This window comes from Talpa europaea (assembly GCF_964194135.1).
Source record: "Talpa europaea genome assembly, chromosome: 1".
Lineage (NCBI taxonomy): Eukaryota > Metazoa > Chordata > Mammalia > Eulipotyphla > Talpidae > Talpa > Talpa europaea.
In genome coordinates, this window is record NC_140073.1 from 57,389,491 (window position 1) to 57,415,032 (window position 25,542).

Here is a 25,542-nt window from a genome sequence, read left to right on the forward strand (position 1 = left end):
GCATAACTATTTTGTTGGAGATTTAAGACATAGTGTTTGGGATCACTACAGTGTGGGCAAGATGAGGAGACATGAAATACATGTTTCCTTCTACACCTTAATTCCAAAATGCTGGCACTGGGATGGAGAGCCAAACTCATTGGTCATAAGCAGGGTAAGACTTAAAAGCAAGTCCAAGAGTTTAAATGCAGAGTCTATTTCGGCTACCGATGAATTGGAACCATGGAGTCCAGCTTCCTTCTTGACTCCAGGAATCTAGCATCTTGGGTCTACAGCTAACCAGCTTGAGGGTGGGGAAGATCCTATCAGCAGATAGGGAAGATAGCAACTTCCAAAAAGAAATCCTGTCTAGCAACCAGACACAACATAGAGTAATTTAGTAATAATAACTAAATCTATAATTAATTCAGTGCCTGTTTCTCTTACTTTAGTATTTCTCATCTGTTAAAAAAAAAATTTAAAAAACCTGAAAAGATAGGCTTAGTTAAATCCATTTTCATAACAGAGGGTCTGAGAAGTTAACTAATTAACATGAGGGCACATAGCTCATTAGTAGCCAGAAATTAGAACTTTGAGTTAATTCCTGAGCAGCAATTGGTTAGCATATGCAGAGTTACCTGGAAAGAAGATTCATTAGAAAAAAATATGTACACAAATCTGCAAAGCTGCATGACATGCCTAAGAAGTCAGAATATGAACTTTCTTGTTCTTCCTCTACTCTGCCATTCTTCCCTGGTAAGTAGAATTAAAGTAGAACCAAAGGACAAGGTCGGGGCAGGTCACTTTCTCTGGGTTCTCACCCACATGCTGACAATTGCAAGAGCACAGAGCCTCAGGAAAGAATAGCAATGGGTTTTACTTAACTAACCAGACACTAGTGAAACAAAGAGTTGCCACGTGGCCAGCTACCTCACCCAAGAGCGTGTTCACGTGTCCAGTCGTCCCAAACAACGGCGGCTCATGGATGATGGCACTGTCCCGTCAATGAGGGCCTGGAGCTTGTGCCACACCATAAAACAGTGGGCCACTATCCACCTTACAGTGACAGCTGGAGGTGCTCACAGGTGCTATTGAGGTGAAGCAACAATCTGATGGCCAGATTGGATAGCAACGGTGGCAACAGCACTTGGAGGCAGTGCCAGATTACCAGTAGTGAGCAGATCTCAAAGGTGGCCCAACAAAGTTCCAGTCACCTACTAGTAGTGCTGGTCAGGACCAACCACCCGGAGCTGTGTCAGAGACACCATTGTTACAGCTCTTTGTGAGCTATTGGTATGAGCCAATAGCCACCAGTTTTTTGAGACACCTGGCTGAGGCCAATAGTGCTCCTTGTATGCAGTGTCAGAGACAAGACCAGAGGCAAGTTCAGCTGCTAAGTCTCTGTGGAGATCATGGAGGTCTAGAGATTGGTGGAAGTCTGGAAGTCTTATATAGAGGTCTAGAAGTGCAGGAGGTCTGGAAATCTGTGGAGCTCTTAGAGTCTGTGGAGGGGGGTGTGTCTCAGAGTCTCATGGAGGTCATCTGCCTGATGCTTCCTCAGAGGTCATCTGCTGAATCCTTCTTCTCTCTTTGGAGGCAGACTGCTGAATGAATTCCAAGTTGACTTCTACACCGCTTATATCCTCTTTGAGGCCTCCCACCCTACAAGCCTGATTGTAACAATATTTGATTCTTTTTGATTGGTGCTGCTTGGAAGACCTTGACTGAGCTGGAGAGCTCAGACCTGATTGTTCCATTTATGACCCTAATGCCAGCAAATCCCTCACTTGCACAGACTCTGCCTGCCCTGAGGTCAAGACAGTTGCATGGGCTGTTGGACTAGAGGATCCACTGCTGGAGCTGGCCTAAGGAGGCACACTGCACCCAGTGCCCCTTTGGCAGGACTGGGTGTAACAATGCAAGGTTGGGTTTGGGGGGAAGGGAGGAGATGAGCCCCAGCAGCACTGGGACATGGGTTTTAGCAGCTGTAGGGTGTGCCCTGCTGAGACCCTGCCATGTTGGCCCAAGAAGCCACGCCACAGGCCTCTACTGTGGGAGCCCCAGGGGCTAGGAAATAATGCGACTACAGCCCCACCCTTGCTATTCCTTGGGGCTTTCAGAGGATCCTGGGCACCACAGGAGCACATTCTGGGGCAGGCCACTGTAGCAACAGCAGGGCCACTTGTACTGGAGTTGGCTGACTGGGAAATACGGGCCTCTGTTGCTCTAGTAGACACTACTGGAGCCCAGGGGTTCCAGTGCTCAAGCCTAGCTGGTGCTGAGGGATGGGTTGCCCACAGTGTGCTCAGGTGGCAGGGCAAAAACTCCGTCACTGCTTCCAGCCGCTACAGCACGAGTTCAAGCTGCCTTTGGAGAGGCCTGCATGGACCACTGGAGCCCCAGCTGGGCTGCTCACATGAGGGGGCAGGAGGCTGTGGGAGGTAAATGCCCCACCACTGCTGGTGTTACAGCAGCCTGCCCTGCTAGCATGCTACTGCACTGGGGCATGGGTGGTAGGGGTGTTGGGGAATGCCTGCAGGCTGCCAACTAAGACAGGGTGCCTCTCCCCCAGAAAGTCTTCTGAGGAGGTGGGAGAAAGCCAGCTGTCCTCTGTGGCAGAATGTGTTCAGTCCTCCTCCTGGCCTGAACCTCATTCTTTTCATCTGTGAAAGAGAGGTAAGATCAACAATTTTAGCTCAATTCAACAACTGCCTCCCAGGTAATTGTAGGTACCCACTAGGTTGTAGGAACTGGCTAGTAGCAGAGAAACCAGGATAGAGAAAATGGTGGCTTGCCCTCATGGAAGAGTACAGGAGACTGGTTCATAAACAAAATCATTGCAACAGATTTTTTTGTAAATAATTACAAAAGATACCTAAATCTATTCATGCTTCCACACACTGTGACTCACTTTAATGGAGCAAAATCAACTCACAAAGATGACATCAAGAATTCAGAGTGGGGAGATTTGGTTGAAGCTAACAGGGGGCCCTGACAACAGAAGGGAGGGGTGACTGAGAACAATGTGGAAGCAGGTCTGTGATCTCTGACACCGTGTGGAGTTCACCCTTCTCTCTGGAGTTCCCATGCTGAGCAACAGCAAGGGCCATGCGTGGCGCTCTGACCCTACTCAGCGCCTAGAGTTTTTTCATCATTGTGACTTCAATCTAATGTTTTTCTGCTATGTCTCTCCTCCCAACTCCTATTCCGAATCCTAAGAATGCTCAGGATGAGCAGTGAACTGAGACATGGGGCCAGTCCTGCCAGGGATCTGAGTTGGTCTGATTGGCAATGGATCTTGCACTCTGATACAAGGTACCGCTGACCCAATAAACCCAGAAAGATGTCTCGGCAGAGTGGGAGCGTAGGAAGTTATCACCTACTGGACATGAGCAAATAGGTTTAGATATAGTTCAATATTTATATGAGCAAAACAACTCTGCAAACAGATTGGTATAGCCAACAAATTCAATTATCTCTACAATCTTCAAACTCTTATAGGGAATAACAACTTCAATGACATTATTGAATCAGTAATGAAAATATTTGCTTTAGGAGAATATAAGGTGACTTAAATTATAGGGGATGTCCTGATGATTTTGTGCTTTCATACGCAGGTCTTTCTTGGTATATAATAAAATGGGGGAATGTGTTGTATCTCCATAACTCTATCCCTTCTCTCAAGCCTTCACTTTCTTTGTTCATTTTTCTTAATGTTGTATCTGAACTTTTATAGAATATAATTTAATAACTATTTTGTTCCCCTCCATCACATACATGGTCTTCATTTTCATAATCATATTTTCTAAACTATATATTACTTTTTATAGTTCATAAAGCACATATCATGATCTCTGAATCCCAGGAAAGCGCCATGAGTCCAATGAAGCAGTTACTATATATGCATACACAGATGAAAAAATTTGGAAGCTAAAAATGTTAAAAATCATTTACTTCAGACTGCAGAGCTCAATGGTGAGCATGGAATTAAACCCAACCCTGGGCTTCCCTGGTGACACAGGGGTTAAAGTCTCAGCACTATCAAGCTATCTCTAGCCACTGCAGCATGAGTTTGATCCCTTGCAGGTAGTTAACCCATATGGTGCAGCAGACCTCTCCTGTCTCACCTGCCGCTCCCCTCAGCAGGGTATTTTAGTAGATCCACCTGTTCTGCTCCCCACTCTGTCTCTGCCTAAATCCCAGTTCTAGTATGCATAAATAAATTTTAAAAATGCCATCCAAAACTATTCTATCCTGCAAGCCTCTCCTTTCTGTATGAGAGAGAGATAAGGGCCTTTCAGATCCTGAAAAAAAAAAAATCTTAGGGAGACTGCATCCACTGAATACCACCTCCAAGAAATAGTAAAAGAAGCTTTATGAACTAAACCAAAGAGAGGAATGATACAAAGAATTGAATGAGGAATTAAATAGAAACACAAAGCTAGAAATAAAATGACAGTGAAGGACATGTATATGTCAATAATCACTTTAAACATCTCTTCATAATGAAAAGACACAGAGTATACAGTTGGATAGAAAACATAACCCAACCTTCTGATGCCTCTAGGAAAAATATATAAGTAACAAAGATAAACATAGGCTGAAAGTAAAGGATGGAAAACAATCCTGCAAGCAAATGGCACCCAAAGGAAGGCAGTAATAGCCAAACTTATATCAGACAAAATAGATTTCAAATTTAAAAAACTAACAAGAGACAGGGATGTACACTAGATAATGCTCAAATGAGCAATACAACAGAAAAAGGTAACACTCATCAATATATATTCACCAAATGAAGGAGAACCAAAATACTTCAGACAGCAACTATCAAATCTGAAAACAGACATTGGAGAAAAATACATGTGTTTTTGGAGACATCAATATATCACTCTTCCAATGAACACATCAATGAGACAGAAAATAAATGAGGATGTATACAAAAAACCAGGTCATATGTGTCTAATAGACGTTTGCTGGGCACTATACCCCCCAAAAGACAAATACATGTTTTTCTCAAGTGCAAATGGATTATTCTCCAGGATTGACCACACACTGAATCAAAAGACAAACATCAACAAGTACATGAAGATTGAAATCATACCAAGTATCTTTTCTGATGGTAAAAGTATCAAACTAAAAAAAAATCAACTACAAAAAGAAAGTGAGAAGATTCCCCCATTACTTGGAGACTGAACAACATGCTACAGAAAGACTACTGGGTTAATGAAGAAATCAAACAAGTAATTTTAAAAATAACTTGAGGCAAATGAGAATGAGGAAATAACCTTCCAGAACATATAGGACATAGCAAAAAAGCACTATTAAGAGCAAAGTATATAGGAATACAGACCCACATCAAGAAAAAAAAAAAAAGATCCCAAATAAACAACCTAATTTCCCTTGATTATATAATAGTCTACACATAGAGCACCAAAGACTCCATGGAAAAACTAACTGAATCAATAAACCAGTTCAGCAAAGTGGCAGGATATAAAATCAACACACAAAAAATTCCTATACACAAATAACGAATAAGAAGAAGAAGAAGAAATTAAGAAAGGCCTCCCTTTTACACTCTTACACCCTCCCCCAAATTAAATACCTGGGAATAAATCTAACAAAGGAGGTGCATGAGAACTATAAGGAGAACTATACAAGGAGAACTATAAAACATTGTTAAAATAAATATAAGATGCAAAGAAATGGAAAGATATTTCCTGCTCATGGATCACCTTGCTGGATGACAGTGTTGGGAGCAGGGTGCAGGATGAAGGGAAGGCAGCTCAAAGTCCGAGTAGAGAGAAATGTAGGGCTACTACATCATCAAGTGCACCCCTTTTACAAGAGCAGTCTCATATTTGTTGAGAAGGTTCAGAGAAGGTGGGCAAGTATGTGGAGGAATATATGTGGTGGAGATGTGGATTGGGGATGCATAATAGTCTGGTGAAAGCTAGTGGGGAGTGAATAGGGACTGTTGCCTGAGGGACTCCATTGTTCCTGCTGATCAAAACATCTTATCTCTATTTCCTGTTCTCTTAACTTTCTGTTAAGGTGGTCTAGCTGGTTATGCTGATCTGGCCATAAAGTCTGCCTGCTGTTTTCAGCAGATGCTGTTTTCAGCAGATGCTGTTTTCCCCATATGTTCCTTATATCAGGATTTTTGCCCTGTTGAGAGGCCCCCTGCCTGACTCCATGTTTAGCTTGACCAGCAGGAACTTTAGGCCCTAGGACAATATCACTGAGACAAGGGGGGCAGAAGATTCCTCATGCTCATGGATTAGAAGAATGAGCACTGTCTCAATGTTCATCCTACCCAAAGCAATTTTCAGATTCAATGCAAACCCGATAAAAATCCCGATGGCACTCTTCAAAGAAATAGAACAGAGATTACTGAAATTCATATGGAACCACAAAAAGTCCGAATAGCCAATGCTTTCTTGATTAAAAAGTGAAAGAATGGAGGTATGACATTTCTGGACTTCAAACTATGCTATAAAGCCATAATAATTAAAACAACATGGTATTGGAACAAAGCAGACACACAGACCAATGAAATAGAATTGAGAGCCTAGAAATAAAACTACACATTTATGGATAACTAACACATGGCAAAAGAGCAAAGTATATACACTGCAATAAGGAAAGTCTCTCCACTAAATGGTGCTGGTAAAATGGGACTGCTACTTGCAAAAAAAAATGAAAATAGACCATTATATCCCATCATACATGAAAGTCAACTCAACATTGGTAAAATACTTGGATATAAGACCTGAAACCATAAAATACATAGAAGAAAATAGGCAAAACACTCCATGACATAAACATCAGAGACATATTTCTGAACTCATCTCCAGCAGCAAGTGAAAGAAAGGAGAAAATAAACAGCTGGGAGTATGTCAGACAAAAGAGCTTCTATCCAGCAAAAGAGATAGTGACCAAAGCAAAGAGACATCCTATTGAATTGGAGAAAATATTTACACATTATAGATATGATATGGGATTGGCCCCCAAGGTCTGCAAAGACATTATGCAACTCAACAAAAAGAAAACAAATAACGCAGTCCAAAAAATGGGCAGAAGCGCTAAACTGGCATTTCTCCAAAGAAAACAAACTGATGGCCAACAGACTTCTGCAAAGATGTTCATCATTACTTATCATCAGGGAAATGCAAATTAAAACCACCTGTGAGAATGTCCCATATTAAAAAAAAAAAAAACACACACACAAGAACCAAGTGTTTGTGAGGATTTGTAGAAAAAGGAAGACTTTCACTGCTAGTGGGAATGTACACTGGTCAGCCCCTGTGGAAAGCAGGGCAGTTTCTCAGAAGACTGAAAATGAATCTACTATTTGACCCAGAAATTCCACTACTAGGTATCTATCGAAAGAGCACAAAAATGTGACCTACCTGGTGTACAAGGGGTTAAGTATCCACACTATGCAGCTGTCCACAGCCACTGCAGTGCTGTTCCATCCTTGGCCAGGGAGGTGACCCACATGGCGCAGCAGACCTCTCCTGTCTCACCCGCTGCTCCCCGCAGCAGTGCATTTCAGTCAATCTGCCTGTTCTGTTCCCCCCTCTGTCTCTGGTGAATCCTCTTACCCCCCACACCTCTGGCCTGTACCCCAGCTCTTGCATGCATAAATAAAAAAAAATCTAAAAATCTTTGGAAAAAAACAAAAAACAAAGAGCACAAAAACACTAATTTTCAAGGAAATCTGCACTCCTATATTTATTGCAATGCTATTTAAATAGCCAAGATATGGAAAATACCGTGTAGGGTAAGGAAGAAGTATGAGGCTTTTCTGCCCTCCCGCCATTAGGATAGATGAGGGAACCCTGTGGTCCTGAATGCATGCCTGATGGCAGCACCTGGAGTGGGTACACCGGGCTGAGAGACTGAGTTTATAATGGCGGCGTCGCGAGGACGCCAGCAGAAGCCAAGAAGGAACGGAAGCTGAGAGAAGAGAAGCAGAGAGAACACAAGAGAAGGCCGGAGAGCCCAGATAGAGTGAAGACTTGTTGGGGGTGGGAGGCCTGCCAGCCTCCCGGCCCCCCAGCACCCCTGCCTGCTGTGTACCTGGTAATCCCAATAAAAACCTGTGTACTTTAAAAGTGGAGGAAGTGACCGTAATCCAAGGGGGATCGTCGCCACTAGAAGTTGAAAAAGGTAAGGAGTGTATTCTCTCCTCAGAGTCTCCAGAAGGAACAGCCTCCTGACACTCTGACTTTGTAACTTAGTGAAACTTTTAACTGATATGACTACTGACCTCCAAAACTGTGAGAGGATAAGAGAGTTATTTTAAGCCAAGCTTGTGATAATTTGCTATAGCAGCCACAGGAAACTAGCACACTCCTCTACCTTTTCTTTTTCTATTATACTTATTACCATATATTGTGCCCATAATTTACTTGTGATGCATTTAATTTCTTGTCTTTCTCCTCCCACTGGAATGTAAGCTCCACAAAGGCAAGGATATGTATCTGTTAGCTCAAGGTTCTATTCAAGCATGTAGACCAGGGCCTACAGTATAGCATGTACTCGGTTAATATCTATTATTTGTGCTGTTCCTAATCACCCTCCTCTCCATCTGTCAGAATTCTAGCTCTCCTTCCAGGCTCACCTGAAAGCCATTTCCTCCATGAAATTTTCACTGACTTTTTCAGGTCACAGCTTTCTCTCCCACCTCTGAATTCTAAAAACATACACTCTGCTCCATTTATTTACATTTGATCCTGGTGCTTGGTATAGACTCTGAAATCCGATAACCTGGTTCCAGATCTTGGTTTCATCACTTACTTTTTGTGGGGCATGGACAGAGGGTGAATATATAAGCTAAGTAGATCATTAAAGTGTCTGACATGTAATTGATATCCAATGTTAGTCCTTATAGTAGCTCCCCATAAATGCTGCTAAGTGTATAACTTCTGCCCTGTTACGTAGTTTTGATGCTTTCTACGCTTCTCTTTTGCTATAACTTTTTCCACATTAAATCAGCAGCTTCAAACATCCCGGTGACCTCACAGCACCCAGCAGGATATACATTTTATACAAAAGGGGCTCATAAGATCTTATAGTGGCTTCCTGATCAGTTATCCTGGAGTCATGGGGAGGGGGAGACGGGATGTTGGATGGGTGAATGGGTCTGGGTAACTCTCTTTATACTGCCTTGGAAAGGGAACACCAAGGGACCTTTGTATATTCTAGTTGCTGGAGACCAGTTCCAGCTAGAAGTCGCGTCAGGGATCTCAGAAAGGAGAGGACAGAGTCGGTGAAGTTTTTTTGGAGAGGGCTGAGGGGAATTGGAGCGAGGTAGGAGTGAGGTAGACACAGACACCTTAGTTCGTGCAAGTATCTCCTGCTGTGGGTCTCAGCGGGTCTTTATTTATACCTTAAGGCGAGCGGTGGGATTACATCAGCGTAAACATTGAAGCAGAGCAAAGACAATCATATTTTCTCATGATCATGTAAAGACTCCCTTGGCCTTATACCTGTAGGCCATTTCTTTGGTAACCTAAGAACAATTAGTTTCCTAGGTACAGCTCATTTACTAGCATGATCAATCATACCAGACAGCAAAACATTTGGCAACAATTAAACTTTCTCAATTACAAAGTGGGTGTGAGATTCCTATTCTATATTCAATTACAAAAATCAATCTATCCCCTAGCACTCAATTAATTTGGTTAATATATTAATTACTTTAAAGTGGTCTGAGACAACTCATCAAATCTATGTAAGTTCTACTGAAGTCTAACTCTTAACTAGAAATTCCTAACCTCCACATGGCCTGCAAACTATTGACCTCTTGCATACACCAGAAAATATATTGTTGCCGCAAATAGGTACCCCCCAGGTTAGGCTATGGTTTCCAAGCACAGCTGGTTCAGGGCAGTTTGTTCTCCATTGTTCTCTGGGCCAAAACATTTCTTTCCTAACTATACGTTAAACAATTTTTTACTTCTTTTGTGATAGTTCATGTGTAAGAACAATAAGCCAATTGTCACCTGGGTCCAAATTAGGTTTTCACATGCCCAAATTATAACTAACTTGCTTCAGCATTAACCAAGAACAAAGAGGAGAGCTTTAGCAGGCGTTGCCATGGAGACTCCCTAGTTCCAATCTTCTTTGGGAAGTGCAAGAACTCCCCTCTTCTGGGAAGTTCAATTTCCCTCTTGGGGGGAGCACAGGGACTCCCCGCTTCTTGGGAGTCTCCCCCAATGCCCGGACCATGTCAAGAGACAGCATGGGAGGCACAGCCTGCCGCACTAGGTCACAGGGATAGTTCTCATATGGCAGAATCTTAACTTTCAGTATTAAGCATCCCACAGCAGCTCATATGCCTGTCTATTCTTGCTCTATTCTCCACTTACCAGATTTTCCTATACCGGTTTTCACGTCCACAAAATCCCTTCGTAGACTTCAAATGTTTTAGTGATATCCACACCAAAACATTTGTAAATTTTGACTTCTTAATTATTAATATAAAAAGAAGAAAGATACAGCTATCAGCTGTGGGTAGAATCCAAATCCACATTCAATCCTGTATTATAAAGCAAGCCTGCACTGAAATTCTGTATTGTAGTGAAATGCCTGACACAAAGCAATCATGTGTTTTCTAAATACCTGTGTGGATATTAAACCTGAGATCACCGTGTGTCTCATTCCCATAACTCATGTTTACACTATAGATTCATAGCAATAAGAGCTGTCACTTAGGGGAAACTGGCTTGGTGCCTCAGGCTGTATTTTGCGCAAATCATCTACATTTCACCCACAACAGCTCCATGAGTTACGTGTTCCTATCCTCATTTTACAGATGAGCTCATTAAGGCTGAGACATTGAAAGACTGGCCCCAATCTGTCATTATAGTCATCAGACATATCGTACAACCCATGACGGTCATTATTTTTTTTCTTCAAAGCCTGGTGTTTCTGGCCTGACAGAGAACCTAGCAGAGGTGAAAAAAGTGGCAGGGCCAGTGCAATCAACCAGGTAGTTGCCACATTCTCCCTCCCTGATGGAGAATCAAGGTCACAGATGGAGCCCTGAAGGCAGAGCAGTGAAGAAGTTGGAGCCATAACCAAGAGGAGGTGCCAGGCAGTCATGCCTGAGAAATATGGCAGGAGGTGCCACCAGTTCTGGCCAATGACATCAGTGTCTCAGGGGCTGCCTTTAATAATCACTGGTTTTCATGGTGGCTCTTTCCCAGCAATTACTTTAAAGACACCTCTTGTCATCTGGAAATAATATTTTCCAGGGTGGGTTAGAGTCCTAGAGTTAGATAGCAAATTACCATGAACTTAATAGTTTATACAACACAAGTTTATTATCTTATGGTTATATAAATAAGAAGTCCAAAAAATGGGTCTTAAAGACAAAAGCTATGTTAGTTTCCTAGGATCTAGGCAAGAATCCATTACCTAGTTTTTTCCAGCTTCTTGTGGCCCTGTGTTTCATTTTGCAAACCAGCAACACAGCATCTTCTGGTCTCTGTGATTCTGCTTCTACAATCACATTGCCTTCTTTTGCTGTGACCCTCGTGCCTCCCTCTTATAGGAACTCTTGTGATTATACTGGGTCCACCCAGATAAACCAGGAAAACCTCTCCATCTCAAGATCCCTAACATAATCACACTGCAGCCCCTGTACCATTTAAAGTTAGACATCCACAATTTCCAGAGATTATGGTGTAACCCTCTTGGTAGTGTGAGGGGGCAAGATCATTCTCGGTAACACATGAAAGAAGTACCAAGATCTCCATGGATATTTGGGGCTGTGATTATTTTATTTTATTATTTTTTAATTTTTATTTTTAATGAAAGTACACCTGTTTTGCATCCTTGTTAGTGTTTTCGGAAGTATAGGCTTCCCCCCACGCAGGTGTAGTCACCATAGTACACCCACCACCATGACGCATATAGTCCTCCACTATAATCCACTGTGTTCTCCCCCCGACCCTTTGCTTAACCCCTCCTTATCATCCTTCCCCCACACCTCTCCGGCTCTGGATGCCTCAGTTCTATTGTCAGCTTTCAAGGATTGATTTAAAGTTCCAAGTATGAAAACAGCCTAAGGGCCCAAAACCAGATGAGTGCATGAAGAAGATGCAAAGTACATATTTTTTTAATATTTATTTATTTATGCATACAAGAACTGGGATACAGGCCAAAGGTGTGGGAGTGACAGGATTCACCAGAGACAGAGTGGGGAACAGAACAGGAATATCTACTGAAATACACTGCTGAGGGAGCAGCGGGTGAGACAGCTGAGGTCTGCTGTGTCATGTGGGTTGCTCCCTGGGCAGGGATCGAACTCATGCTGCATTGGCAGTGAACAGCTTCATAGGTTGTGTCTTAACTCCTTGAGCCACCAGCGAGGCCCGGAAAATATATATTTTAAATCCAGAACCAGCCCTCTTGCTGTAAGTTGACATTATGTTGCAGTGGGGAGATAACTGGCTTTGTAGTTAGACAGATGTGAGACTTGATTTCCAGCTTCATTCCTTATTGTGGTCTTGAGCAAGTTTCTTAGCTACTTCTCTAAGCTTCAGTTCCTTATTGTGAAAATAATAATAATACTTACCTCCTAGGGTTATTGTGTGGCTTGGAGATAATGTATGCAAAGTTAATAAATAAGGGCCATCATTACTGTCATCCTGATATCTAAGTAAGATGTGTGAGTGTAGTGGTAAAAATGCAAACTCCAAATGCCTCAAGGCAAGCCAGCTCCCTGCAACAACTCCTTGGGAATGCCACTGCAGCCTTTTTTGCCAATATTCAGCAGTTAGGGTAGTGAGACTGTGAACTGTTATACAAAATTAGGATATAGTAATACTTTCTGGTCACAGGTTAGCAAATCTAGACTCATCGACAGTCGGCGGTATCTGCTCAGGTGGTCAATTCCTGGTTCTGATTCCACTGATGACTACATGGACAAACCATTCTGGGAACGCAGTATCTCCTCCTACCCACCTAATGATGCCAAAATGTTCTCGTGCTTAGTGGAAACAGTAGGATCAGGCCAAGAGGGTTGATTGCAAATTCATTTTCCATGCTCCATGGAACAAATGGAAGAAGCCAATAGCTTACAAATAGTCCCTTAAATGAAGTCATAAATGCTTCCCATGGGAATTACATGGTATTGGATAGCCATAGCCATGCTGGGAACTTGGACACCAATCATCACAGCTCCAATTTTATAGACGAGGATGTCTAGAAGTGTTGCTTCATGTTGCTGTAACTGGAAAGAAACCTTCATTCCTCACCTCTTACAAGGCCCCCTAGATCTAAATCAGGAAGAAACAGAAAATCTGAACAGGCCAGTTACAAACAAGGATATTGAAAGAGTAATCAAAACTCTCCCAGAAAACAAAAGCCCAGAGATGGTTTTACTAGTCAGTTCTACAAAACCTTCAAGGAACTAAGACCCATTGTCAAATGTTTCCCAAAAACTGAGGAAGAGGGATTATTCCCAAACACATATTATGAGGCCATCATTATTCTGAAACTAAAACAGATAAGGACATTACACACACACACACACACACAGGCACATGTATGCACATGGGCACACACACACATGCACAACACTATAGATTAATATCCCTGATGAACAAATATGCAAAAATCTTCAACAAAATCTTAGCAAATTGAATTCAACAATGTGAAATGAATCATACATTATGACCAAGTGAAATTTATTTCTAATGTGCAAGGATAGTTCAACATATGTAAATTAATCATATCAACAAAAGAAAAGACAAAGGTCATATGATAACCAATATATGCAGAGAAGGCATTTGACAAAATTCAGCATCGTTTATGATAAAAAATTAACTCTTAGTAAAATGGGTATAAAATGAACATACCTAAACATAATGCAGTTCATATATGTCAGACCCACAGCCAACACAGTTTCAAGAGAAACTAAAAGCTTTTCCTCTAAGATCAGGTACACAACAAGGATGACCATTCTTACAGCTAATGTTCAATATTGTATTGGAAATCTTAGCTACAGCAATTAGGCAAGAGAAAGCTATCAAAGGAATCCAAATTGGAAAAGATGAAGTAAAATTATCATTATTGAAGAACACAATAATAGTACAAAGAAAACCTTAGACTCCTCTAAAAAACTGGGGGAAACAAAAAATCAATAAAGTTAAGTAGCAGGCAATGAAATCAACATACAAAAATCTGTTGCATTCTTATAAGCAAATAAGAGTGGGTTTTAAATTTTGTCTTTGTCTGACTCTGTTTTTTCTATATTCCACATACAAATAACACCATCTAGTATTTATCTTTCTCCTTCTGGCTTATTTAACTAAGCATAATCCCTTTCAGTTCCATCCATGTAGACACAAATGGCTTGAGTTTACCTTTCTGTTCACCAAGTAGTATTCCATTGTGTATAAATACCACATCTTTTTAATGCACTCATGTGTTTTAGGCACTTAGGTTGTTTCCATAGCTTAACTATAGTAAATAGTGCTGCAATAAAAATGGCAGTGCATACTGTTTATAGGAGCAATGTTTACAATAGCCAAGATATGGAAACAACTCAAATGGCCCAAAATGGACATACTGCTCCAAAAGCTGTAGTATGTTTACATAATGAAATACTACTCGGCAATCAAAAAACACAAACTTGAGGACTAGAAGGGAGGAAAACTCAGAACCCTGCTACCCTCCCCCACCCAAAAAGTCGGTACTCTCCGACCAACAGAAAGGAGGAAAAAACAAAAAAAGTAAAACAACCAACAAGAACAAACTACGCATCAAGCAGGACTGTGACTGGAAAGGAACTATTTCAGCCACCACACCCCGTGAACTGGAGCTATGGAGAACCCTGCAGGATTCGCAGCAGAGGTGAGCAAACGGCTCTAGGCACCATTAGAGAAAAACAAAGACTCCCGGAGATCTACACACAGCCCCAGGCCAGCCGGTAAGCTTGCGCGGAATGCACTTGAAAAGCAAACGCGGATCCGCGGATCGCGGCTGCCCAGGTCCCCGCGCCTGTGACCTAGGCTTGCGGAGAGACGCATGGGGGCACTCACTGAGGTGAATATCCCTCACTGAGTAATCAGAAACCAGGCGCCCAGGCACAGGAGAGGGGTGCAAAAGGCGCCATTTCTGTGGACACTGAACTGGGCTACAGCCCGCGTCCTGGACCTAAGGGCTTTGGAACTGAGACCCAGGGCACGAAAATTGGGGCGTGAGTTCCCCACGACGGTGGGGCACAAGGTAGAAACAGCACCCCAAAGCCGCTGAGGCCTTTCCCACCACTCCCACTCTGTTCCCCGTTCCCACGGGGTGAAAAAAACAGCTCCCCAAGGACACTAGGAGAGATCTCTGGCGCCACCTAGCAACCAGAAAAAAAAATCACCAACACTCCATAGAACAGGGACCTTTCTTCAGAAAAGACTGCTTGAAACCGGCAAAAGGCTCCCGGAGGAGCTAGTGGTGAGCTGGAAAGTTCGCCCACGCCAGGCCCCTTCTGACCTGCAGTCCAAGCCCAGAGGGGGAGGGGGCACCCACAGCCGGGGCAGACCAGGCACGCAGAAGAGTGTGCCCGAGACCGGGCGCGCAGGGAGTGCGTCCCACATAGCCATTTTAGATCAGGGACATTTCTCCGGTAAAGACTGCCTGAAACCAGCAGAAGGCTCCCGGAGGAGCCAGAGGTGAGCTGGAAGTTCGCCCACGCCAGGCCCCTCTGGCCTGCAGTCCAAGCCCAGAGGGGGAACGGGAACCCACCGCCGGGGCAGACCAGGCATGCAGGGAGTGCGTCCCACATCGCCATTTTAGAACAGGGACATTTCTTCAGTAAAGAGCTTGAAACTGACAGATGGCTCCCAGAGGAGCCAGAGGGGAGGGGAGAAGTTCACCAAAGATGCCGGCCAATCCCAGCAACAAAGTGTCCCAATGCATACGGCAAATTAGAAAACAGACAGTAGAGAGTAGAAGAACCACACACAACCTAGCAACTCCTCAGGAAAAAAGCACACCACAAAAACAAAACCACCCCCCAGATTGCAATGACAGTAACTTGGAAGAACTTCTGAACCTTCCTGAAAGAGAATTTAAAATTTCCATGATTAAAAAAATGACAGAATTCATAAAGGAAAACCATGATAAGGGAAAAATAATCAACGATAAGAAGAATGAAATTGAGTCCCTAAAGAGGGAAATGCAGGATATCAAAGAATGCAGGAGATGTAAAAGAAATTCAGGAGATCAAGATGTAAAAGAAATGCAGGAGATCAAAGAATTAGTGGAGGCACTAAAGAACTCTGGGAAAAGCAATGAAAGCAGAATAGATGAAATGGAAGAACGAATAAGCACTCTTGAAGACACAGAAATAAAAAGAAGCAAAACAGAAAAGGAAAGAGAAGTACGAAGGAAAAAGACCAAAGAAAGACTTCGGGAACTATCTGACTCCATGAGGAAAGGAACTATAAGAGTTATAGGAATAGGAGAGGAGAGAGATGCTTCAATATTCAAGGAGATAATTGAAGAGAACTTCCAAAACGTGAAGCAGGAGCTGAAAATTGATATACAAGAAGCAAGAAGAACACCAAACTTCCCCGACAAAAGGAAAAATAAAGCAAGACACATAATAGTAAAGCTCCCAAGAATCCAAGACAAGGAAAAAATAATGAAGCTGACAAGAGGGAAGAAACAGATAACATTGAAAGGAAAACCAATCAGGCTGACATCAGACTTCTCCGAAGAAACACTATGGGCAAGGAGAGAGTGGAGGGACATAGTCAACAGACTCCAAGAAAACAGATGCCAACCAAGAATACTCTATCCCACAAAGCTCTCCTTCCTCTATGAAGAAAGAATAAGGACCTTCCCAGACAAACAGAAACTTTGGGATTTCATTACGACTAAACCCCCACTCCAAAAAATACTAGCAGTAGTCCTAAAGCCAGAACCTAAGAGGGACGAATAACAATGAAAGAAGGCAAAAAAAAAGTTATTAAAAGAATAAATAAATAAAATCAAAGCAAAGACAAACACAATGGCAAATGCAGATGCTAACATATCAATATTAACTCTAAATGTAAATGGACTAACTCTTCAAATAAAAAGACATGGAGTCACAGGCTGGATTAAGAAACAAAACCCAACCTTTTGCTGTCTCCAGGAAAAACATTTAGCTACAAAAGATAAAAATAGACTCAAAGTTAAAGGATGGAAGACAATTCTACAAGCAAATGGACCAAAAAAGAAAGCAGGAACAGCTATACTTATATCAGATAAAACAGATTTCAAACTCAAAAAGGTAAAAAGAGACCCCAATGGTCACAACATTATGATCAAGGGGACAATAATTCAAGAAGAAATAACACTCATTAACATATATTCACCAAACGAAGGAGCACCAAAATATATCAGACAACTATTGGCATCTCTGAAAACAGACATCAGAGAAAACACATACGTAGAGGGAGACTTCAACACACCACTAACAACAATGGATAGATCAACGAGACAAAAAATAAGTAAAGACACTAAAGCTCTAAATAAGGATCTATAATGCTTGGGCTTAACAGACATCTATAGAACACTAAACCCCCAAAAAACGGAGTACACATTTTTCTCAAGTGCACACGGATCATTCTCCAGGATCAATCACATACTGGGACACAAGACAAACATCAACAGATACACCAAGATTGAAATCATACCAACCATCTTTTCTCACCATGAAGGCATCAAACTAGAAATAAACCATAAAAAGAAGGCAAGGAACTCTCCTACCTCTTGGAGATTGAAAACCACACTACTGGAAGACCACTGGACTAATGAGGAGATCAAAGAAGAAATTAAAAAATTCTTTGAATTGAATGACAATGAGGATACCAATTTCCTAAAGGTATGGGATGCAGCAAAAGCAGTAATAAGAGGAAAATATATAGCAATAGAGGCTCACATGAAGAAACAAGAAGGAACTCAAAGAAACAACCTAATCTCGAAGCTCAAAGATCTAGAAAAAGAACAACAAAAAAACCCCAAAACCAGCAGAAGAAAAGAAATAATAAAAACCAAAGCAGAAATAAATGAAATTGAAACTAAAAAAACAATCCAAAAGATCAATGAAACCAAGAGCTGGTTCTTCGAAAAAATCAATAAAATAGACAAATCCCTAGCCAGGCTCACAAAGGAAAAAAGGGAGAAAGCACAAATAAATGGGATCATAAATGAAAGAGGAGAAATCACAAAGGACACAGCAGAAATCAAAAGAATAATCAGTAACTACTGTGAACAGTTATATGGAAACAAGTTCAACAATCTAGAGGAGATGGACAAATTCCTACAACTCTACAATCACACAAAGCTAGAAGAAGAAATAGAACACCTAAACCGACCAATTACAAGCAGCGAAATTGAAATGGTAATGAAAAACCTTCCCAAAAACAAAAGCCCAGGACCTGATGGATTTGCAAATGAATTCTACCAAACATTCAGAGACAAATTAGTGCCTATCCTTCACAAACTCTTCCAAAAAATTGAGAAGAAAGGGATAATACCAAACACGTTCTATGAAGCCAAAATTACACTAATACCAAAACTGAACAAGGACAACACAAAAAAGGAAAACTACAGGCCAATCTCCCTAATGAACACGGATGCAAAAATCCTCAATAAAATTTTAGCTATCAGAATCCAACAATGTATCCATAAGATAATTCACCACGACCAAGTCGGATTCATTACAGGGACACAAGGATGGTTCAACATCCGAAAATCAATCAACGTTATCCAACACATCAACAAAAAGAAATATAAAAACCATATGATAATATCAATCGATGCTGAAAAAGCTTTTGACAAAGTGCAACACCCATTCATGATAAAAGCCCTTGAAATTCTTGGGATACAAGGAACATACCTCAACATCATAAAGGCCATCTATGACAAGCCAACGGCCAGTATCATTCTCAATGGTGAAAAGTTGAAAGCATTTCCATTAAGATCTGGAACAAGACAAGGATGTCTACTCTCACCACTTCTTTTCAATATAATACTGGAAGTCCTAGCCAGAGCAATAAGACAAGAGAAAGACATCCAAGGAATCCAAATAGGAAAAGAAGAAGTCAAACTCTCACTATTTGCAGATGATGTAATATACATAGAGAACCCCAAAAACTCCACAGAAAAACTAATTCAACTCATCAGTCAGTTCAGTAAAGTGGCAGGATACAAAATCAACATGCAAAAGTCAGTTACCTTCCTATACACAAACAATAAATCTGAAGAAGAAGAAATCCAAAAAACCATCCCTTTTATTATCGAAAAAAAAAATCAAATACTTGGGAATTAATCTAACAAAAGAGGTAAAGGGCCTATGCCAAGAAAACTATAAAACACTGTTAAAAGAAATAGAAGAAGACATAAAGAAATGGAAAGACATCCCCTGCTCATGGATTGGAAGAATAAACATTGTTAAAATGGCCATCCTACCAAAAGCAATATACAGATTCAATGCTATTCCAATCAAAATTTCAATGTCATTCTTCAAAGAAATAGAACAATTATTGATGAAATTCATATGGAATCACAAAAAACCCCAAATAGGCAAAGCTCTCCTGAAAAGAAAAGAAAGGAATGGAGGCATCACACTCCCAGACTTCAAACCAGAACAGACACACAGACCAATGGAATCGAATAGAAAATCCAGAAATAAACCCACAGATTTATGGTCAACTAATCTTTGACAAAGGAACAAAGAATATGCATTGGAGCAAAGAAAGTTTGTTCAATAAATGGTGCTGGGAAAACTGGGTTGCTACATGCAAAAGAATGAAGCTTGACCACTACCTCACACCATACACAAAAATCAACTCAAAATGCATTAAAGAACTAGACATAAGACCTGAAACCATAAAATACATAGAAGGAAATATAGGCAAAACACTTCGTGATATGCACTTCAAAGACATCTTTACAGACACATCACCCAAAGCAGTGATAGTGAAGGCAAAGATCAACAGCTGGGACTACATCAAATTAAAGAGCTTCTGCACAGCAAAAGAGACAATAACAAAAACAAAGAGAAACCCCACCGACTGGGAGAACATTTTTGCACACAACACTTATGATAAAGGACTGATCGCAAAAATCTGCAAAGAGCTGATGAGACTCAACAAAAACAAAGAAAATAGTCCTGTCAAAAAATGGGCAGAAGAGCTAAAAAGAAACTTCTCTGAAGAGGAAATGCAAATGGCCAACAGGCATATGAAAAAATGTTCAACATCACTTGTAATCAGGGAAATGCAAATCAAAACTACCATGAGATACCACCTTACACCAGTGAGAATGGCACATATTAAAAAAACTAGCAACAACAAATGTTGGTGAGGTTGTGGAGAAAAAGGAACTCTCCTGCACTGTTGGTGGGAGTGCAAACTGGTCCAACCACTATGGATAGCTGTGTGGAGATTTCTGGACCTAAACATAGAGCTTCCATATGCTCCAGCAATTCCACTACTAGGTATTTACCCAAAGGACACAGAAACATCAATTCCAAAGAGCACCTGCATTCCTATATTTATAGCAGCACTGTTTACAATTGCTCAGCTTTGGAAACAACCCAAATGCCCAAAAATAGATGACTGGATCAAGAAGATGTGGTACATATACACCATGGAATATTACTCAGCATTCAAAAAAGATAAACACATGCAATTTGCAGCAACATGGATGGCGCTGGAAGGGATCATGCTCAGCGAAATAAGCCAGAAAGAAAAAGAAAAATACTGGATGGTCTCACTCATGGCAGGAATCTAGAAAACTTAAATAAGGGACCAGGAAAAAGAATAACTATAAGAAAGAAAATATCAAATTCAACAAACAACTATGAACAAGGGACACTTTATGGGGGGTGTAGAGCGGGGAGGGGAGGGATTGGGGTCAAAATAAGGGATTGCAATTGTATGGGGGATATAAAAATAAATTTTTTTTATAAAAATTAAAAAAAAAATAAAATAAAATAAAAAACACAAACTCATGCCATTTGTAGCAATATGGATGGAGGTGGAAGGGATTATGCTAGCCAAAATAAGTCAGAAGGAAAAGATAATTATCGATGGTCTCACTTATATGTGGAAGATAGAGAAACCAAGCAAAAGGTGAAGAAAAAGTCAAAATAGCAAGCTGACCATAGAGCAAAGGCGGGGGGACAAAGGGGTCAAAATAGGAGGGAAGAGCAAAGGGAATATGGTGATGGTTTATGGGTGACATGGTGGTGGAAGGACTACGGGGACTACAATGTTGTAAGAAAAAAACTAATTAACAACAACAACAAAAAAGATGGGAGAGCAAGTTCTCCTTCAAATTAGTACTTTTGTATTCCTTGGCTAGAAACCAAGAAGTAGAATTCCTGGGTCACATGGAGACACGTTGCTCATCTTCTGAGTAATCTTCCTACTGCTCTCCATAGGGACTGGGCCAATCTGTCTTTGCACCTGTTTTTGGTCTTTTTGAGATGGGCCATTCTCATTGCCATGAGGGAGTATATTATTGTGGTTTTGATTTGCACTTCCCTGGTAAGTGATGTTGAACATTTTTTCATGTGCTTGTATGTCTTCCTGGGAGAAACGCCTATTTATCTGTTCTGCCCATTTTTTTTTCTTTGTGTCCTGCACCCCTCACTGGGTAGGGCGACTGACTCAGACCTGGCATTGGGATTCTGCTTTCCCCTCTATTTCTTAGCTTAATATCTTCTGCCCATTTTTAAATTGAGTTATTTGTTTTCTTTTTGTTGAATTAATTTTTTTATCAGTCCATCATCAGATGTATAGTATTCAAAAGTTTTGTCCCATTGGGTGAAAAGAGGGTGGGGAGAGAGCAAAAAGGACTGTTAGGTCCCCACCAAAATGGGGACTTTGGTGTTGGTTTCCTACAGCGGCTACTCCTAAGGGGGTGATTTCTATACTTCCAAAATACTAACAAGGATGCAAACCAATGGCAGTTCAATTAAAAAAAAAAGAAAAATAGAAAAAGACTAACAAAAAGAAACCAAGAAAACAATCCCGTATACAGTCTCATCAGAAAGTGTTAAATACCTAGGAACACCTGTGCCAAGAGGACAAGCACCTGCCTGGTGGGTCATAGCAGACAACCACTGACCTCACCATAGAAAGTGCTAGAATGGAGGAGAAACATTGTCCATGACACCAGAATGAAGGGCTTGACTGTGGGCAAGTAGGAGGCTCGGAGACGTTAAACATCTTGTCCAAGTTCACACAGCTGGGCGAAATTCTGTAAGTGCTCCGAAAAGTGGAGATTCATCTGCTTCATCCTGCTCCAGACGGTCACAGGCTCAGCATGAATTGCCATTGTCTCAAATACTAGCCCGGGAGTCCCCCAGATATTGGCCAGCATCTTCTACATTAGTTTCTGTGATTCAGCCCTGTTTCCCCAACACACTGAGAGCAATTTGAGGACAAGAGTCTCATCTCGTTCATACCTGTGTTCCTCCGGAGCGGAACACTAAGTCTTCCATAAATATTGAAAACTGAAGTGATGAATAAAATAACTGATTTCTTCAAGACACTTGGTTAGTAAAGAGCAGTGCAGGGACAGAGTCCCAGTCCTCTGGTCCTGGACTATGCCCTCAATTTTAAATGAAAGGAAAAATAAACAACAAAAAAATGATTTACTCTATGGAGGGTGGAGTCCCTCCTCTCCTAGCTAGAGTTTGTCAAAGGAGAGAGAAAAACTCACCCACTCTTAACAAAATTCAGCTCCCTCCTCACATTTTCTCTCTTTCCTCTCTCTCCCTCTCCTTCCCTCCACCTTTCACCTCCCTCTGTTTCCCTCCCTTCCCTTCTCTCTCTCTACAGCTATAGGTGGCATACATGCATTATGGTGCATACTGTGATACGTACACACACACATTCCTAAAGTGTGTGTGTGTGTGTATGAAAATATGATGGGAAATCTAGGAAAGATTTTAGGGAGGAGTACCAAAGGTTTAAAAATATGAAAAGTGCAAAATTTAAATGCTTTCCCACATGCACAATTGTTCACACAAAGGATGATACGGCTCCAACAAACCAGCAGAGGGCGGGCTTGAATGGACGAGCATGGAGCCCACTGACCAGAAAGCATCTGAAACTTTACTGAGATGATGGATTTTTAATGAAGGGGACACCCGATAGTGCTAACAGTCCTTTTTCACATTGTCCCACATGTATCCACATCTCCTATCCTGTTTCTTAGTTGCTCTTTACTCAGTAATAGTGGAAGAAGGTAATTAATTGCCTGAATCAAGCTCCTTTTTAGGTGTGTGCAGATTCCAAAGCCTGAAGTCTATGCCATGATGTTATTTACTAGCAAGCACCAAGGAAAGAAAGCCATGTTATAGTTCCAGTTTCATAAATGTGAAGTGAAAGGGACCTTAAAATTCATTATTTTGTTGAGCATTAGAAAAGCCACTTCCTAAGCGTCACACATATAGGTAATCTCAAAGTTGAGACCAAACCCACCATCAAAATCACATCTTTATAAGTATTGATACATTCATGTATTTGGGCAGCGGATAAGATTTGAGTCAAATATTTAGGTCTGCATAAATATCAATATTTTTCCTCTAACTGTTGTCCCTCTCTGCCTGGTGCTAGTATCTTTTAGGTAAATACAGTATCTTTTAGGTAAATACAGTCATCTTTTAGGTATCTTTTAGGTAAATATCTTTTAGGTATCTAAAAGTATCTTTTAGGTAAATACAGTCAAAGTTATTGATTTTTTCCACAATCATCCTGAATTAAATTTTCAAATTCACAATTTCCACCTCTCCATTTCCCCAGGGTTGTGTCTGAGTTCTGAGGGGATCTGTGACAATTCTATAGGCTTTGTAGCAGGCACCCTAAGCCTTGGTGGTTGTACTCTTGCCATCACTAGCATCAAGTGAGGGGCAAAGGGATTGTCAGGTGTTTCGTCCTTCCTAATGGGCGTTAGTTGCACTGAGAGAGGGCTACTAGCTTGCCTTTATTTTGTGCTCCATGATGGTATCTGGCAGTCTTTCTTTACTGTGACTGTGGAACCCCATTTGAGCCTGCAGTTTTTCAGTCTTTTCTGGGCAGGGAGGCACAGAAATTTATGAATGCTCCTCCATACCACCTTAGGATTTGGGGGAAATATGGAAATCTGTATCAGTTCTCTCTCTCTCCCCCACCCCCTCTCTCAATCTCTTTCTCCCCATGACCCATCTGGATCCAACCTCTACTTTAGTCCATTTTCTTGCGGCACAGAGTACACACACAAAAGTTTTATCTCCAATAATTCCAAAAGGAAAGCAGAGTATATATTATTGCACTCGTGCATTCCATAAATTAAGGGAGAGGATTTAACTATCCCCCTTCCATGAACATGGCACAGGGATAAGATATCTGGATAGAAATAGGTTTTGATGTGGTTAGGTCCCTTAAAACCTTTTCTCTCCCATCATCCCAAATGTGATTTTAACCTCTTCTCCATTTTGCAGAAATTGGAGCAAACTAGGACATCACAGGGGAACTTTACAGGAGAGAAGTCAGGAAAAGCCTCACATGACAGCATTTGCTTTTTGTCAAACTGGTACAAGTTTTGGCTATCATTTTCCATTTTTTTCCAATTATTTTCTCATAATTCTTCAGATACTCCAAATACACATATGTTATACCACTTGATTTTGTTCTACATTCAACGAGGCTCTTTTAAGTTATTTTTTCAATCTTTCTATTCTCTGTACTTCAATTTTTACAATTTCTTTTTTTTAAGATTTATTTATTTATTTATCTATCTATTTATTTATTTATACAAGCACTGGGTATAAATAAATAAGCAGCGGGCGGCAGGAGAGGTCTGCGCGCCATGTGGGACCCTCCTCCAGTGGACGGGAGCAGCCAGGGATCGAAATGGCGCTGCAGAGGCTGCGGGCAGATTCGCAACCCAGCGCTCAACCGCTGTGCCACAGGGGAGGCCCAATTTTTACAATTTCTATTGACATGTCTTCAAGTTCATTACTCCTTTTGTCAATTGTGTTTGAGCTTCTCTTAAACCCTCTAGGTGAGCTCTTTTTTTAAATTTTATACCCTTTATTTTTCTGTTCTAGAAATTGCATTTTTACAGTTTAGTTTCTGTCCTGAAATTTCACATCTCTTTACTCATTATATTTATCTTCTCCTTTAAATCCTTAGGCATTCCTTTATAAAGTTGTTTTAAAGTATCTGCTAATTCCAACATCCATGTAATTTCTGAAAATATTTCTATTAATGCTTTTTCTTCCTACTAATGAATCACATTTTGAGTGTTTTCAAATCTAGTAATCTTTAATTTTATGCTGGACATTGTAGCTAGATTACATTATTTTCCTCTATAGACTGTAGATTTTTTATGTCAGGCAGTTAAGTTATTAATAGATCATCTTGATCCTGCTGAAGGTTGGTTTTACATTTTGTTAGAATGGGTCTAGTGTTGTTCTTGCTCAATGATCTTTATTCCTCAACCATGGTTATTTTTATATTTCAACTAAATTCCCTGAATTTTCCCGAGTTCACATCTTTCTGA